The following is a 19,278-nucleotide window of genomic DNA, read 5'->3' as shown; positions in this document are numbered from 1 at the left end:
TTGGGAATGTGTCTCGGCCCATCGCCAGGCTACTATGGGTATTGTCTCCAGCTTGCCTCATCAGGTTCAGTAGGACTTATACTTAGGAAAACCCCAAAAAGAAAAACACAGTAATCAAATCAAGAGGGATTGGCCCTCTGCTCCCTGAGGAGAACTGTTTACATTTTATGGCCAACCGTCTTCAAGCTTTAATTGCTCCTCTCCACTTGAGCGTCAGGATGTCACTCTATGTACTACAGGTGGGGTGCCAGTGCCACGCCCAAATATTCTTAATGATCCTGTCTCCAATATTTGGAATGGTTCAAAATGGTGAGTGGAAGACCCTGCACACTATACTTTCACCAACCTGTACAGGTTTGTGGGTTTTCCTGGCTATTATTTAAATGCTTCAGTATTACTGCTCTTGAATGATTTTTTTTTTGTAATGTATGTATGTTAAAAACTCTTGATGCCTTCTTGCTACAGCTGTATCTACTAGCAGCAATATTGATTAAGCTTCTTTGCCATGCAAGAAAACTCCTGTCGGGCACAGGCATTTAATTCAGTATCATCAGAGTGTTGTTCGTCTCACTGTGATTCAGGCCAGAACAGTACATCCATTACTTTATTGTATGCTTTGTGGATTGTGATGTGTCGAGATTCAAACCAAGTGGTCAAATCCATCAGTCATGTAGCATTCTTGGCAATAATCTGAACCACCTCATTAAGTGGGAAGGGCTACAATGTCTGCTAATACATGCTTATTCGGTGTCAGTGTGAGCTCTTCTGAGAGAAAGTCTGAGTTGTATTTCAGGTGAGCTGCATGATACGCACTGCCCGAAACCAAGAATATCAACTTGTAAGTACGGGTTCTGGAGGAAGGTTGATGTTTTGTTCTCCAATTTCAGCCATTTTAGTCGCATTTACAATGTGTTGCCTGCATCAAAGCTTGTGGCGAGGGAGTGTTTGAAGATCTTTTCGATGTAGCTGCCCAGTTTATTGACTTCACCAAACTCACTTTTCCACAGCTCACTGACAAGAGAAATTATAGTTGGGTTCAGATGTGTCCATAGAATAGCGACAGGAGGCGGGGGGGGGGGGTGTGCAGTGGGGGGGTCTTCCCGTCGCATCGGAATTTAGTCGGGGGCAAGATAGGCCAAGGACAGCCTTCCCATCAAGAAGCCAATTGTGGTCCCTAAGTGGCCTATTACTGGCCACTTAAAGGTCTCTTCCTGCCATTGGTGAGGGGCCTCCGCCACATGGGGAGGTCACCCAGTAAAACAACGTGACCTCCTTGCTGGCTTGGGGGTGTTCCCTCCCCCATGGGCATTGTGTGGCACATGGATGGCCCCCGCCATCAAACAAACCTCCTTCCTGGACCCCTCTCCTACTGCATTAAATGCCCACCCTCCCCAGCAGCCCCCCCACTGAGTCCTGCCGGACTGACCCCAGCAACCCTACCTCATTTACTTGAGGCCTTGGTCTCCAGTGCTGGGCCTGGTTCCAAGGCTTCTGCAGTAATGGCAGTGGCCGCCACTCTCAGTGGCTCTGTCGATACTACTGAACTACCAGCCCTGGGATTGGCTGGAAGCTCTTGAAGGCAGAATCCACATCTTTAAATGGATGGGAATCCCAGTGCTAGGCTGTTAATTGACCCGGCTCCATAGAATCATGCCGGAGGAGGAGGGGGGTGGGGGGGGGGTCCAAATGGCTGAGGTGCTGTTCCCCTTGCCTTTTTAGCCCATCTCTGGGAGCCCTGCTGTCAGCACAAGATTCAGCCCTATATGTGCATTACATGTAATATGAACAGCATTAGGCATTACACCTTGGAGCACTGATTTGAAAGATTTTGTCATGTAACTTGCATTGGCACTAATGAAAGCAGACACTTGGTTGAAATCTGCATCATATTTTCAAATGGTTTTTATTATCACTTGGGAAAGAGTGGTGTAATTAATAGCTTCTAAGTGGATGCAGTCTGTGAGCACTGTTGTTAGCTTTTCTGACTGTACATCTTTGGCCTTACAAGACATAAAATCAAACAAAACATTGTCACGCACACAAAAATGTGTGACAGTACAAAAATTATGGTGAAAAACTGAAGAGTTATAAAAACTGACTTTGTCTTTTAAAAAATTGACCTTTTTTTAAAAAAGTGGACAATGTGCTCCAAAATGACTGTCGAAGGCAAAGGACTTGACCTTTGTATATTCAAACTATCTGACAGGGACAAAGGGAAATCTTCAAAGCTAAGAGGTGTCAATTGCACCCATCCTACACCTATCCTAAAACATTCCAGAATTGAATGGGTTCTTCTGAAGCAAAGAAGGTGTGAAGTTTCCATGTCCTGGGCCATTGTGATGACCATGGTGGAGCGACCAAAGCATCCCCTACCAGCAGTTGAGATGTAACACAGCTTTACCTTAAAAAGTAGCCTAGAGAGAGGGAGAGAGAGACACCCAGAAAGCAACATCCAAGAAGCTTGTTTTCAGCAAACCAGAAGGCACACACCCTGCTGTAGAATTCTACATCTACACTTTATACAGCAGTGAACCAGAAGTCATCCATTGTCTTCAACTGAACTTTCAACCATAAGAGAGATCTACAAACAGCTCAGGCTTGCAACCAAAAAGTACTTGACTTCCAAGAGAATTCAACAGGTTTATTGTGACTCCCCCCTCAAAACCTCCTCCCACTTATAATCATTTACCTATTTTTTCCTCTCTATCAGTCGCTTCTTGTGTGTGTGTGTGTGTGTGTGTGTGTGTGTGTGCGTGCACGCACGCAAGCGAATGCATGAGTGGAAGCAGTTATGACAATTTCGGGTTGAGGCGTATTGATCAATAAACAATTGATTTTCTGTTTTAAACCTACAAGAAAACCTGTCGCTGTCTGTTTATTTGAAAAACTAAAACACAAAGGATTTAAAACCCTATTAACAAAACACACTTGTGGTAGTCAGATGGGAGTTGAACAGTGGGAACTCATCCAAACCTCACTACGTGGCCGTGATAACATGCAGCACATAGCTGTCTTGTTCATTGGTGGACTTCTCACAAATAATTGCAAAAGACTCACATGCGTTAATCTGAGACTTCATCTCCTCGCAATATGTAGCAAAATCCTTTGCTAGGCAGTCCTGTCGTAGTTTATTTGCACTTGACATGCAATCACCATTTTGCACATTATGTTGACTCCCTCAGCTTTGGATGATCAAGTTTTTCCAATGATAAGTTGGTGCTTGCAAAAGCATCCACAAGTTTCATTGCAACCAGCTGATGATTTTATGCGCTCTCTGTCGACTTCTGAAAAGAGATTAAATCTTTTTTTTTTGCGTGTTAGTTTTCCAGCAGTGCAGTGTTGGATGTTCACATTCTTCTGCGATGGCTTTCAGACTCTAAGTGGTGCTGAATTGTTGCCCGCCCTGTGTGATCCAACGAAACATTGCAGCTTGTACAAAACAGTATTCCACCATCGGCATACAGAATTTGGCTTCCAAATTCTTTCACTCAATTTGTTGCAGTAATGGTTGTGGCCATTTTTGATTTGCTCATTCTGACATCCTCACTTGTCTGCTAAAGCTTGAGAGTGCTTTTCTCAAAACTTCACCGGATGCCCTTTCTCATCTACCATCTTACCTTCAGCAGCGGAGAACAGTCGGAACTGTGTGGAAACAACCAGAACCGGGAGCGGATAAATCCAGCGCGAGGCTCGGGGTCTTCACTTACCTTCAGGAGCGGAGAGCAGTCGGACCTCTTCAGGCGCACCGGAGTTTTTAAAAAAAAGCCAACAATGATATCACAGGAAAGCTGCAAGGTGATTGGTTGGTTAGAGACTAGCTCTAAATAGCTGGGTAAGTATCTAAGGTAAGAAAGGTTTACAGTTTATTTTCACATCTAGTAAGTAATGTTTTTTAGGGAGTTCTGTAGTAATGAGGACCAGGGAAGAAGGGTCCTGGAGTAATTGATATTATTTGATATTAAGATCTTCCAAAAGGTTTAATTTAAAGGGTTAAGTCATGGCAGGAGAGCTCAAAGCCGTGGTGTGTTCCTCATGCTCTATGTGGGAAGCCGGGAACAATTCCAGTGCTAATAGCCAATTTACCTATCAACCTGCAAGTCTTTGGCATTACTACCAGTGCCCGGTACCAGCATGTGTGCAGGAAGTGTCTCCAGCTGGAGCTCCTGGAAGCCCGGGTTTCGGAGCTAGAGCGGCAGCTGGGGACACTGGAGTATCCACGAAGCGCAGAGTATCGTGGATAGCATGTATAGAGAGGTGGTCACACCGGAGGCTCAGACCCCACAGGCAGAGCAAGAGGACTAGGCAGTCAGTGCAGGAATCTCCTGTGGCTATTCCCCTGCAAAACAGATATACTGCTTTGGACACTGTTGGGGGAATGGCCTTTCAGGGGAAAGCAGCAACAGCTCAATTCGCTGCACCATGGTTGGCTCTGCTGCACAGGGAGGAGTCAAAAGTGCGGGAATGCAATAGTTATAGAGGATTCAATTGTAAGGGGAATAGATAGCCATTTCTGTGGCCGCAAAAGAGACTCCAGGATGGTATGTTGCCTCCCTGGTGCCAGGGTCAAGGATGTCTCAGAGCAGTTACAAGACATCCTGAAGGGGGAGGGTGAAGAGCCAATGGTCGTGGTACACATTGGTACAAACGACGTAAGTGAAAAAAGAGATGAGGTCCTAAAAGCAGAATATAGGGAGTTAGGGAGTAAGTTGAAAAATAGGACCTCAAAGGTTGTGATTTCAGGATTAGTTTAGTTTTAGTTTAGAGATACAGCACTGAAACAGGCCCTTCAGCCCACCGAGTCTGTGCCGACCATCAATCATCCATTTATACTAATCCTACACTAATTCCACATTCCTACCACATCCCCACCTGTCCCTATATTTCCCTATCACCTACCTATACTACGGTCAATTGCTAATAGCCAATTTACCTATCAACCTGCAAGTCTTTGGCATTACTACCAGTGCCACATGTTAGTCAGAGTAGAAATAGCAGGATATATCGGATGAATACGTGGCTGAAGAGAAGGTTTGAGGGGGAGGGTTTTAGATTCCTGGGATATTGGGACCGGTTCTGGGGGAGGTGGGACCAGTACAAACTGGATGGGTTACACCTGGGCTGGACCGGGACTGATGTCCTAGGGGGAGTATTTGCTAGAGTGATTGGGGAAGGTCTAAACTAAAGTGGCAGGGGGATGGGAACCTTTGCAAGGAGTCAAAGCAGCAGGGATCAAAGACAAGAAAGAAAAGACAGTAAGGGGAACAAGAACAGTGATAGGCAGAGAAATCAAGGGCCAGAATCAAACAGGGCTGCAGTGAAAAATAGTGGGAAGGGGCCAAGTAATGTTAAAAAGACAGGCTTTAAGGCTTTGTGCCTTCACGTGTGGAGCATTCGCAATAAAGTGGATGAATTTATCGCGCAAATAGATGTAAACGGGTGTGATATAGTCGGGATTACGGAGAGATGTCTGCAAGGTGACCAGGGATGGGAAATGAACATCCAGGGATATTCAGTATTTAGGAAGGACAGACAAAAAGCAAAAGACGGTGGAGTTGCATTGCTGGTTAAAAAGTAAATTAATGCAATAGTGAAGAAAGATATTAGCTCTGACGATGTGGAATCTGTATGGGTAGAGCTGAGAAACCCTAAGGGGCAAAAAACGTTAGACCCCCAAACTGTAGTGGTGATGTTGGGAATGGCATTAACCAGGAAATTAGAGACACATGAGATAAAGGAACATCTGTAATTATGGGTGATTTTGATCTGCATATCGATTGGGCAAATCAAATTAGTCACAATACCGTAGAGGAGGAATTCTTGGAGTGTATACGGGATGGTTTTCTGGACCAATAGGTTGAGGAACCAACTAGAGAACAGGCCCTCGTAGACTGGGTATTATGTAATGAGACAGGAATAATTTGACAATCTAGTTGTGCGAGACCCCTTGGGGATGAGCAACCATAATATGATAGAATTCTTCATCAAGATGGAGAGTGACGTAGTTGATTCCGAGAATAGGGTCCTGAATCTTAGTAAAGGAAACTACAAAGGTATGAGGCACGAGTTGGCTATGATGGATTGGGAAACGTTACTTAAAGAGGCAACGGTGGATAGGCAATGGCAAACATTCAAAGAGCGCATGGATGAACTGCAGCAATTGTTTATCCCTGTCTGGCACAAAAGGAAAACGGGAAAGGTAGCCAAACCATGGCTTACAAGGGAAATTAGAGATAACATTAGATCCAAGGAAGAGGCATATAAATTCGCCAGAAAAAACAACAGACCTGAGGATTGGGAGCAGTTTAGAATTGAGCAAAGGAGGACCAAGGGATTGATTAAGAAGGGGAAAATAGAGTGCGAGAGCAAGCTTGTGGGGAACATAAAAACTGACTGTAAAAGTTTCTATAGGTATGTGAAGAGAGAAAGATTAATGAAGACAAATGTCGGTCCCTTACAGTCAGAAACAGGGGAATTTATTATGGGGAACAAAGACATGGCTGACCAATTAAATGCATACTTTGGTTCTGTCTTCACAAAGGAGGACACAAATATCATACCAAAAATATTGGGGAACACAGAGTTTAGCGAGAGAGAAGAACTGAAGGGAATCAGTATTAGTAGAGAAATGGTGTTGGGGAAATCGATGGGATTGAGGGCCTATAAATCCCCAGGGCCTGATGGTCTGCATCCCAGAGTATTTAAGGAAGTGGCCCTAGAAATAGTGGTTGCATCGGTGGTCATCTTCCAAGATTCCATGGACTCTGGAACAGTTCCTACAGATTGGAGGGTAGCTAATGTAACCACACTATTTAAAAAGGTAGGTAGAGAGAAAGCAGGGAATTATAGGCCAGTCAGCCTGACGACGGCAGTGGGGAAAATTCTAGAGTCCATTATCAAAGATTTTACAGCAGAGCACTTGGAGAACAGTGGTAGAATCGGACAGAGTCAGCATGGATTTACGAAAAGGGAAATCATGCTTGACAAACCTGCTATAATTCTTCGAGGATGTAACTAGTAGAGTTGATGAGGGGGAGCCAGTGGATGTGGCTAATTTGGACTTTCAGAAGTCTTTCGACAAAGTCCCACGTAAGAGATTAGCTTGTAAAATTAAAGCGCATGGGATTGGGGGTAGACAGGAAACAAAGAGTGTTCAAACATGAGCTGGATGAGTTGCTATGGCCAATGTCCAGGCTCAGTGGATCCACTGATTTTTAGCTGTGTTTCATATTCTTATGTTCATAAATATGAATGCAAAAGACCATTTGGTTAATCTTAGACTATTCTTTCAGAAAGACCCTATCATCTCTCTTAACCCAGCATCCAATTATGTCATTTACTGCCTCTTAGCTGCAAGCTTCTATCTGTCCTAAATGTAATCAGTCATGGGGAACTAGAAGAACATGGCCTGGGGTGATTCGCCATTTAATTTTCTCTCACTCACTCTGAAGAAGCCATTAACCACTGCTCTGCTCCTCTCCCTATGAGCACAGCTGAGAACTCACTATCTGGAAGAAATGTGCAAATACATTTGTATTCCACATCGTAAAGTTAATGCTGTTGGCCCGACAGTATTCTATGCATTTTTTATTTTTGCTCATCTTTCTAAAAATGCTCCTGTCACAAAATGTACCATCATACAGTGATTCTAAGTGAAAGGTCATGTACCCCTATTCATGTTGTGACTCATTACAATTACCAAATATTGTAGGCAGCATTCCTAGACCAAATATAACCCAAGGACATAATCTAAAACAATTAACTTGACGCATAAATGCAAACTATTTTCAATATAGCCATACTGACAAAATTAACGTAATACTGTCACTGAGGGTAATTTAAACTTTGGTGATAATGAGATTTGGAACAATATCGATTCAGCTGCCCGTTATACATCTCTCCCAATTTTCATTCCCATTGACTTCTTGAAATGTACTTCACTTCTCTTTTTGTTCCTAATATTGCACACTGCACCTCCTACTCTCCTCACTGTTATTGCCTTCACATCTCTGCTTTCCTTCACACATAGGCAGCACTACTTGACCTTGATATGCACATACTCAAAGCATCTACCTCTTCTTCTTAGGCAGTCCCTTGGGAACGAGGATGACTTTCTTTCAGGGTTGTGGGTCCTTAGGTGACTGAATAGTCCAATTCTAGATCCGCACACTCTACTGCAGCTGGGGCAAGTGGTGTTTGGTGAGGCGAGTGAATGGGATGCTCGAATTTCCGAATGCTCCTTCCCACTGTTTGCACTTGGTCACTGCCTGGGCATGTCGACGTTGTTTGAACTGGCTGGCACCATCGCGGATGCTTCTTCTCCTATTTGGACAATCTTGGGCAAGAGATTCCCATGAATCGGTGGGAGATGTCACATATTTTCAGGGAGGCTTTAAGGACATCCTTGTAGCGTTTCCGCTGCCCTCCTGGTAGCCTCTTGCCGTGACAAAGCTCAGAGTAGAAAGCTTGTTTTGGGAGTCTTGTATCAGGCATGCAGATGATGTGGCCCACCCAATGTAACTGACTAGCCATGACCGGTGTCTCGATACTGGGGATGTTGGCCTGAGAGAGGACACTGATATTGGAGCACCTGTCCTGCCACTAAATTTGCAGGATCTTGCGGACGCACTGCTGGTGATATCGCCCCATCTCTTTAAGATGTCTGCCGCACAGTGTCCCATGTTTCCGACACATACAGGAGGACAGATAACACTGCAGCCCTGTAGATCATGAGCTTGGTGCCAGGTTTGAGCTTTTTGTCATCAAACACTCTTTTCCTCAGATGGCCGAAGGCTGCACTGGCACACTGGAGGCAAATTAGAGTTTCATCGTCAATGTCTGCCTTGTTGAGAGGAGAATCGCAAGGTATGGGAAGTGATTCACATTGTTCAGTGGTTCGCCGTGGATCTTGATAGTTGCGGGGTGTGGGGGGGGAGCTTTGCACTGCAGGAGCAGACTAGTAGAGGACCTTTGTCTTCTGGATGTTTGGCTTAAGGACCATTCTTTCATAAGCTTCCATGAATGCATCGACTAGGTTACCACTAACACTCTGTTCTTCCTTGAAGGAAATTCTAGAGAACAATAGCAGAGAAGAGGTAAGGACAGGGGGAGGGAAAGCATCTATTCGGGTCCTCTGTCCAAGTGAGGAGGAAGTAATGTAACCATGGGACTATGCCGTTGGGTGGCATCATGTGTCTTGAGACTGGAGGACACATCAGCAGGGGTCTTAGCAGCCTTACCCTTATTCCCTTCTCATTAAACTCTCACCCTCACACAATGCTTGAAGCAGTACAGTTCCTTCCAACAGCCACTAAACTTTGCTTATCCTTCACACTTAGAGCTAAGTCGTGTCCCTCTTTTCCTTTCTGGTCTACAAAATATGGTCGTTTTCCATGTGTGCATCTCCACCATAATGAGTGGAACAGTTCAGACTCTTCACCTCTCATCCATAAATATTTCTCGATACAACATCTTGCTGGCATTTTCCACAGCAGTCACCTCAAATTCCTGAAAGGTCCAAGAAATCTTCCACAGTTTATAATGCAGTTTAGCTCATATTGTGGGTTTTTTTTTCTTTTTTTGGTGCATTTTGTGCTGATCAAGGTGAGTGAAGTCAATGTTTTGGAAATTGAACACTTTGGAAAGCATCAAGAGCCGCCACACAGCTCCATTCCCCACTGCCTAATGTGGGCTCATTGGTGTTAATGTGATTAGCCTGCTATAAGCGTTAAACAGTTATACCACGTTAATAAGTTGGTGGAATGTGTTACCAAGTATATGACACCCACTGCTCCTAAAGTGTCCCCAGAATAGATTAACAGCACTTCCTGTGTTTCAGTGATGGATGCGAGTCTGTCTGTTGGAGGACTGATCTGAACTCAATTGCCAATTCAAACAGTATCATCATTCAGAGATATCAAGAGAGAAAGGGAATGGAGAAGAAAACAAACGGCAGATTGAATTCCAATTCTGTCCTGGTTGATTGTTAGCAATGAAAGAGATAATAGGCACAAATTAGGGATGGGACCTCTTTTCAGCCCCCACCAGGTTTAATTTTGTTTCATGAAAGAGGAGGTTGTGTAATTAACTTTAGCCAAAATATTGTGCAGACTTGGTGCAAATTTGAAAGTTAGGCTGGTCTGCAATTGTTAATGTTGTTTTGCCCAAAGCAAAAACCAGACTGCTTGATCAATGAACCAGTTGGAGCAATTGTAGTGCAGTATCTTCTCTAATCCATGTTTTTTGAGCAGACACAGAATGAACTGTCAGCACACACATTTTAAACAGACAGACACAGACACTGCCTGAAATAGCCAGCCTGCTTAACATGTTATAAGTGACACCTTTGTAATTGACTCCTATAGTACAAGCAAATGGTCAGTGCCATTTTCCCAATATAGGGAACTGCCCGTGTTAAACATGGATGGTGTAAGTGATGGGGACTTTATAGCAGAACAAAGTTTCATCTACTTTTCTCTATCAAAGTATGTCAGCTTATCTCTGAGGCTGACAGTGTGATGGAATTGAATTAACATCAGTGAAAGCAGTCATAATCCAGGGTGCATCAGCAAATCCAAAGATTCAGGTCTATCTGTTAATTCAGCTTCCTCACTTTATTGCACTCAATAACTTTCCTCAGCTATAATATCACCAGCACTCAACATTTAAGTGAAGACTTTCTAAAATAATGTATCCCAGGAAAGGGTGTTAATCATAATCATTTTAGCTGCTAGTTTTTAAAATGTTTACAGATGGTAGAAGTGCCTCTTTAATCGTTACTAACTTGATGAATGTTCTTCCCCTTTTTTTATTCAGCAGTTATTTAGACATCAGTGAATATTATTGATCACATTACAGGCAAAAGAGTATAATGAATAAGTGTGAGGGGACTAGCAGACAACACCATTGAAGAGTTGACATGAGATAAATGGAGACCACAAAGCTCTAGAGCTTTCTGCAGCCCTATCATTGTCTTTAACTTCTTCCATTTCTATTAACTTCTATAGCATGATAAAAGGAGCTAGATTTAACACCAATTTAAGAAAATCCATGATAAAGTGATGTTAGATGCAAATTGCTTTCAATTATCAACTTTGCTCCCTCCAATATTCAAATCACAATGAAACAGCATATTGTACGACTCATCAAGAAAAAAAATAGAAAATATGTGAAACCACTAAAATGATTTCGACCAAAGATTAAACATTTAAACATATGAATTTGCTGCTAATCCTCACCTTCTTTAATGATGCTTTCCAACTCTCCCCTCCTAGCATCAGCCCAGAACCACCCCTCCTTTCCACCCTGCCACCCCCTTTAATCTCTCACTGCAACTCATGCTCTGTGTAGGATCGACCTCGATTTTCAATGTCACCACCTCTAGATGGCAAGCTGCCCCTTTATCAGCGCTTGGCACATGGTGGCAGCTTACCAGTTGAATGAAAGTGAGGGCCAACCATCAACTTGATTCAAGGCCTCTCACTGACGACACGGAGCAGGTGTTGCTATCATTCTGCCCTTCGCCTGCCTCAAAGATGAAAATTGATCCTATTGGTTAGGTCACATATGAAGTACTGTGAGAAGTTTTGGACACCCCCATTATAGAAAGAATTTTGGAGACATAGAAGAGGCGCCATATCGATTTCATGGGAGAATTAATAACAATATTCACTGCAGCAGAGAAGGGGAGGGATCTAATAAAGGTGTTCAAAATGGTGAAAGGATTTGGGAGGTTAAATGATGATAGTGAAAGTCACCAGTGCCCCGAACCATTATGTCACAATAGGACATCTCAAGAGTCAATAATTTTGTTTTATACCACTCTGAACCAAAAATAGTTTCCACTTGATGAATGTACACATAGACTACAGCACAAAATCATGCAACTGAATGTTCACTTCCCTGGTTGTAATTAAGATGTGTTTATTTTAAGGCAATCCATCACACCTGCATTATCAGAAGATCAAGGCCGAGGGTGCAAGGGTGACTGATCAATATCCAAGGTACCTTCTTCAACACTAGCTCATTACTTCATTGAGATAGCTATGAATACAAGATACATGGTATAACAAAGTATATACATCCACCAGTATGCAATCAGTAAGTTCATTGGGGCATATAGTCCCACCAGATCTCAAAGAAATAGGTGCCGTGAATCCATAGGTTACAAACACAGTGGGTGCCGTACAGCATTGTCTACAATGGAGGTTGTCAGAGAATCCCCTGCCAACTATGGTCTCCTTAATCCCAAGGAGTTGTGGCAGGGAGTAATCTGTTTCAATTTTTTTGAAAATTTCTGTTGTTTGTGAGTTCAGGTGTTTGTCACATATTGGGTTAGACTTTCCTCTGTTGCACTTTACAGCCCCGAACAGTTGCCTGAATAAAGTTTGTACAGGAATTTTGGGTGAGGAGGATTGCACATCTGTAATGGAACCCTTTTGATATTCATATGAGTTTCTCTGCTCATAAAATCCCATTAGCATAATTTTTCTTAATGTGCTCCCATAAGCAGTTAATTACATTCAAGCACAACAGAAGAAAAACTGCCCCTTTGTCCTAGTATGCGAAGGGTTCCAAATGTGTATGTGCCAACATTTGTGGGGCCTCACCATTAAGCGAGTGACATTCATAAATTTTCTTATGCTTGCAATGCATTAAAAGATCATTATTGTGATTTCCTGCTACATTTTCATTGCTGCTAACAAAATCCAATTTTCACAAATTGTACTTTGCAAAGTTGGGCATTGCAGTGATATCGTAAACATGTCATCAACTCTGGAGAAAAGCATGCTTTTCTCCCTCTTTTTTTACTAAAAAGGGAAACGTCAGGCCCACTGAGTCTTTAACCAAGGATCCAAATGTCAAGTAGTCTGTCAATTATCTCCTGCAAAAATAGCAACAGAGCTTATCGCCCTAAGCTCTCTTGTTCATTTCAGTTGATGCAGTAACAGTTACAAACGTATTTAACAACATGCCTTGTTGATCAGATAATCAGTTTCTGAGAAATGTTGTCACGAAATGATGTTCCAATTCAACTATCTCTTCATTACTACTCAGCTACATTGTACTGGGCTCAGTTCCCGAGGGCAAAGTGAACTGCTTTAATTTAACCTTTATCAGGAAAAGATTTTCTATCAAACCACAATAATTTGCTCCTTTCTGAGGGGCAGAATTGCTCACTTATATCTCTCTACTGTCCTTATTTAATGTGGTTGTTCCAGTTTTAAGGTGATTTGAGATTGGGACCCTTGAGTTTTAAGATGTCCTTATGCCTAAAAATCATAGGTTTATCTCTGAAATTACAAGAGTTGAGGTCAAAAATGTTTAATTTGTTTTTTCACACTTCACAAAGAAAAATGAATATCTTATTGCATTTTGATAGCATGTAATTGAAAGCTTAAACTGTGTATTATTACAATAAAATAACGCAGTAATCATCTGAATTAGGAATATGTAAAAGACATTTAATGGCATACCAGATTTCGACCAGCTCGTGTGGAACATAAACATCAGCATGGACTGGTTGGGCCGAATGGCCTGTTTTTGAGCTCCATATTCTATACAAAGGTCAAAATTCCCTTAATCTACATTTGGATTTGTGAAATTAATGGCAGCAAACTAAAATTATTTGAACATATATAATAATTTAAAAATTGAAATAGTGGCCCATTAATTTTTGGAGACTTGTGACATTGCAATAGTCCATCTACAGCATTTGGGTCTCTTTTTTGGTGAAAATGACAAGAGGAAACTATGGTGCAAGTGAGATTTTTAGACCAGTGGACATTTTAAAACTCAGCAGTGCCACTCTGAACTTAACTTAAAAATTGCTTCTACCAAATGAAATCAGGACAGTAGAGAAATACAAGTGGGCAATTCTGTCCTTCAGAACGGAGCAAATTATTGTGGTTTTATAGAAAACCTTTGCCTGATAAAGGTTAAATTAAAGCAGTTCACTTTGCTACACCGCTATTCCATAATTTTCTGCAACTCTTGCGCTGCTTGTCAAACTCTCACCGAAACCTCAAAAAGTCAGCTTTTATTTAATCCAAGACCCTATAGCTGAAATTACTAATACCATCATCGGACAAATATAGATTAAATTTATGGAAGCAAAATACTGCGGATGCTGGAAATCTGAAAAATGAACTTATTTCTTCCGATCTAGACTCTATCTTTTCTCCACTGGTCCAGTCTCTTCCCACCTACATCCGTGACTCTTCTGACGCCCTACGTCATTTTGACAATTTCCAGTTTCCTGGTCCCAACCGCCTCCTCTTCACTATGGACGTCCAATCGCTCTACACCTCCATCCCCCACCAGGATGTTTTGAGGGATCTCCGCTTCTTCCTGGAACAGAGGCCCAACCAGTCCCCATCCACCACCACCCTCCTCCACCTGGCTGAACTTGTTCTCACATTGAACAACTTCTCCTTCAACTCCATGCACTTCCTTCAAGTAAAAGGTGTCGCTATGGGTACCCGCATGGGTCCTAGTTATGCCTGTCTTTTTGTGGGATATGTCGAGCATTCTTTGTTCCAGTCCTACTCAGGCCCCCTCCCCCAACTCGTTTTCCGGTACTTTGATGACTGTATCGGTGCCGTTTCCTGCTCCCGCCCCGAACTGGAAAACTTTATCAACTTTGCTTCTAATTTCCATCCTTCTCTCACCTTTACATGGTCCATCTCTGACACTTCCCTTCCCTTCCTCGACTTCTCTGTCTCCATCTCTGGGGATAGGTTGTCTACTAATATCCATTATAAGCCCACCGACTCCCACAGCTATCTCGACTACACTTCTTCACACCCTACCTCCTGTAAGGACTCCATTCCGTTCTCCCAGTTTCTCCGTCTCTGACGCATCTGCTCTGATGATGCTACCTTCCATGATGGTGCTTCTGATATGACCTCCTTTTTCCTCAACTGAGGATTTCCCCGCACTGTGGTTGACACGGCCCTCAACCGTGTCCAACCCATTCCCCGCACATCTACCCTCACCCCTTCCCCTCCCTCCCAGAACCGTGACAGGGTTCCCCTTGTCCTCACTTTTCACCCCACCAGCCTCCATATCCAAAGGATCATCCTCCGCCATTTCCGCCACCTCCAGCGTGATGCCACTACCAGTCGCATCTTCCCCTCCCTTCCCCTGTCAGCATTCCGAAGGGATCGTTCCCTCCGCGACACCCTGGTCCACTCCTCCATTACCCCCACCAGCTCGTCCCCGTCCCAGGGCACCTTCCCCTGCAATCGCAGGAGGTGTAATACCTGCCCATTTACCTCCTCTCTCCTCACTATCCCAGGCCCCAAACACTCCTTTCAGGTGAAGCAGCGATTTACTTGTACTTCTTTCAATGTAGTATACTGTATTCGCTGCTCACAGTGTGGTCTCCTCTACATTGGGGAGACTAAGCGCAGACTGGGTGACCACTTTGCGGAACATCTCCGCTCAGTCCGCAAGCAGGACCCTGAGCTTCCGGTTGCTTGCCATTTCAACACTCCCCCCTGCTCTCATGCTCACATCTCTGTCCTGGGATTGCTGCAGTGTTCCAGTGAACTTCAACGCAAGCTCGAGGAACAGCATCTCATTTACCGATTAGGCACACTACAGCCTGCCGGACTGAACATTGAGTTCAATCATTTCAGAGCATGACAGCCCCCCATTTTACTTTCATTTTTAGTTATTTTTTCTTCCTTTTTTTTAACATTCTTTTTTACATTTTTTACAATCTTTTTTTTGCATTTATTTCATTTCATCTTTGTTTGTTCAGTTTGCTTACCCACTGTTTTTTTTTCAGGTTTGCACTTGCTGCTGTTCAATATTCAGTGTATTTACACCTAATCTGTACTAATGCTTTGTCTTTCAACACACCATTAACATATTGTTTGCCTTTGCTCCATGACCTTTTGGTCAGCTATGTGGCCTGGTCCAATCTAGACCTCCTTTGTTATCTCTTGCCCCACCCCCACCTCACTTGCTTATAACCTGTGACTTTTCTAATATTTGTCAGTTCCGATGAAGGGTCACTGACCCGAAACATTAACTCTGCTTCTCTTTCCACAGATGCTGCCAGATCTGCTGAGTGGTTCCAGCATTTCTTGTTTTTATTTTAAATTTATGGATCCTGTCAAATCAACCAAATTAGAATTTGTTTAAATCTATGTATGTCTCTTACAATAAACACTCACTGGAAGACTTTTCTGCAGTTTCATATGAAAATATAGGGAGAGCATGATGAATCATCATATTAATTAGGGATGTAGATTAATTCCTCTGGTCACTATGTATAGTGACGTTTTAAATTATTTATGATAATTACCTTTCAACAATTTTTGCACCAAAATCATAAACATGACCTTTTACAATGCAATTACAATTATGCTAGAAAAACAGAACAAATGAAATCTTCAGGAGCACAATATCACCATGCACAGTGATCAGAATAGTTCTTTCTCCCAGTTTTTTTATGCAGTACTGCACTACATCAGACATTTTAACAGAGCAACCAAAAGATGTTGGGAGAGAGGAGAAAATGAGAAAAATCTTGCGGGGTTCTGGAATACAGATAGCCCAATAGCAATAAATTAATAATAATGAAGACCGGACAGGGCACATTTGTATTGACCAGGTGACTTAACCATCAAAGTCTCACTGGGATCCAGTCTTCCATCTTAAACTGCTCTTCTGAAATTGGTAGTGTTATAAGTATATTAAGGGCAAGAGGGTAACCAGGGAAAGAACAGGGCCCATTAGGGACCAAAGTGGCAATCTGTCGGCGGAGCCGGAGGACATAGGTGAGGTTTTAAATGATTACTTTTCATCTGTTTTTACTGTGGAGAACAACGATGTAGGTGTAGAGATCAGGGAGGGGGATTTCGATATACTTGAACATATTAACATTGAAAGGGAGGAAGTATTAGGTGTTTTAGCAGGCTTAAAAGTGGATAAATCCCCAGGCCCAGATGAGATATATCCCAGGCTGTTAAGTGAGGCAAGGGAGGTGATAGCAGGGGCTCTAACACAAATTTTCAGATCCGCTCTGGCCACGGGAGAGGTGCCAGAGGACTGCAGGACAGTGAACGTGATACCATTATTTAAGGAGGGTAGCAGGGATAAACCAACTAATTACAGGTCAGTGAATCTAACATCAGTGGTAGGGAAACTATTGAAAAAAATTCTGAGTGACAGTATTAATCTCCACTTGGAGAGGCAGGGGATAATCAGGGATAGTCAGCACGGCTTTGTCGGGGGAGATCGTGTCAAACTAATTTGATTGAATTTTTCGAGGAGGTAACTAGATTTGTAGATGAGGGTAAAGCAGTTGATGTAGTCTACATGGACTTCAGTAAGGCTTTTGATAAGGTCTCGCATGGGAGATTGGTTAAGAAGGTAAGAGCCCATGGGATCCAGGGCAATTTGGCAAATTGGATCCAAAATTGGCTTAGTGGCAGGAAACAGAGGGTAATGGTCGAGGGTTGTTTTTGCGATTGGAAGCCTGTGACTAGTGGTGTACCACAGGGATCGGTGCTGGGATCCTTGCTATTTGTAGTGTACATTAATGATTTAGACCTGAATATAGGAGGTATGATCAGTAACTTTGCAGATGACACGAAAATTGGTGGTGTCGTAAATAGTGAGGAGGAAAGCCTTAGATTACAGGATGATATAGATGGGCTGGTAAGATGGGCGGAGCAGTGGCAAATGGAATTTAATCCTGAGAACTGTGAGGTGATGCATTTTGGGAGGACTAATAAGGCAAGGGAATATACAATGGATGGTAGGACCCTAGGGAGTACAGAAGGTCAGAGGGACTTTGGTGTACTTGTCCATAGATCACTGAAGGCATCAGCACAGGTAGATAAGGTGGTTAGGAAGGCATATGGGATGCCTTTATTAGCTGAGGCATAGAATATAAGAGCAGGGAGGTTATGATGGAGCTGTATAAAACGCTAATTAGGCCACAGCTAGAGTGCTGCATGCAGTTCTGGGCGTCACACTATAGGAAGGATGTGATTGCACTGGAGAGGGTGCAGAGGAAATTCACCAGGATGTTGCCTGGGCTGGAGCATTTCAGTTATGAAGAGAGACTGAAAAGGCTCGGGTTGTTTTGCTTAGAACAGAGAAGGATGAGGGGGGACATGATTGAGTACAAAATTATGAGGGGCATTGATAGGTTAGATAGGAAGAAACTTTTTCCCTTAGCGGAGGGGTTAATAACCAGGGGACATAGATTTAAGGTAAGGGGCAGGAGGTTTAGAGGGGATTTAAGGAAAAATATTTTCACCCAGAGGGTGGTTGGAATCTGGAATACACTGCCTGAAGGGGTGGTAGAGGCAGGAACCCTCACAACATTTAAGAAGTATTTCGATGAGCACTTGAAATGCCATAGCATACAAGGCTATGGGCCAAGTGCTGGAAAATGAGGCTAGAATAGTTAGGTGCTTGATGGCCGGCACAGACATGATGGGCCAAAGGGGCCTGTTTCTATGCTGTATAACTCTATGACTCTATACATCTGACATGTGGGAGTCTTTCAAACTTATTAGCGAGAGACAGCATGGTTTTGCGAAGGGGAGGTCGTATCTTACTAATTTGATTGAGTTTTTTGAGGAAGTGACGAAGATGATTGATGAGGGAAGAGCGGTGGATGTTGTCTATATGGACTTTAGTAAAGCCTTTGACAAGGTCCCACATGGCAGACTGGTGCAAAAGGTGAAGTCACATGGGATCAGAGGTGAGCTGGCAAGATGGATACAGAACTGGCTCTGTCACAGAAGACAGAGGGTAACAGTGGATGGGTGTTTTTCTGAATGGAGGGATGTGACTAGTGGTGTTCTGCAGGGATCAGTGCTGGGACCTTTGCTGTTTGTAGTATATATAAATGATTTGGAGGAAAATGTAGCTGGTCTGATTAGTAAGTTTGCGGACGACACAAAGGTTGGAGGAGTTGCGGATAATGATGAGGATTGTCAGAGGATACAGCCGGATATAGATCGGTTGGAGACTTGGGCGGAGAAATGGCAGATGGAGTTTAATCCGGACAAATGTGAGGTAATGCATTTTGGAAGGTCTAATGCAGGTGGGAAGTATACAGTAAATGGCAGAACCCTTAGGAGTATTGACAGGCAGAGAGATCTAGGCGTACAGGTCCACAGGTCACTGAAAGTGGCAACGCAGGTGGATAAGGTAGTCAAGAAGGCATTCGGCATGCTTGCCTTCATCGGTCGGGGCATAGAGTATAAAAATTGGCAAGTCATGTTGCAGCTGTACAGAACCTTAGTTAGG

The 19,278-nt window shown here is 43.2% G+C and overlaps 1 long non-coding RNA gene across 1 annotated transcript in view; it reads left to right on the top strand.

Moving 5' to 3' along the window:
• LOC137378911 (uncharacterized) overlaps window positions 1-16,135 on the top strand; it is a 96,110-nt gene extending 79,975 nt beyond the window's left edge. The window contains exons 2-3 of the long non-coding RNA XR_010976709.1: window positions 11,930-11,999; window positions 16,057-16,135. This is a non-coding gene — a long non-coding RNA (uncharacterized lncRNA). The remainder of the gene's footprint in view (window positions 1-11,929; window positions 12,000-16,056) is intronic.
• The last annotated feature ends 3,143 nt before the right edge of the window (window positions 16,136-19,278 follow it).

This window comes from Heterodontus francisci, chromosome 1 (genome assembly GCF_036365525.1).
Source record: "Heterodontus francisci isolate sHetFra1 chromosome 1, sHetFra1.hap1, whole genome shotgun sequence".
In the NCBI taxonomy this organism is placed as follows: domain Eukaryota; kingdom Metazoa; phylum Chordata; class Chondrichthyes; order Heterodontiformes; family Heterodontidae; genus Heterodontus; species Heterodontus francisci.
Note: the sequence above shows the minus strand (reverse complement) of the source record. Positions and strands in the feature narration are given on the sequence as shown.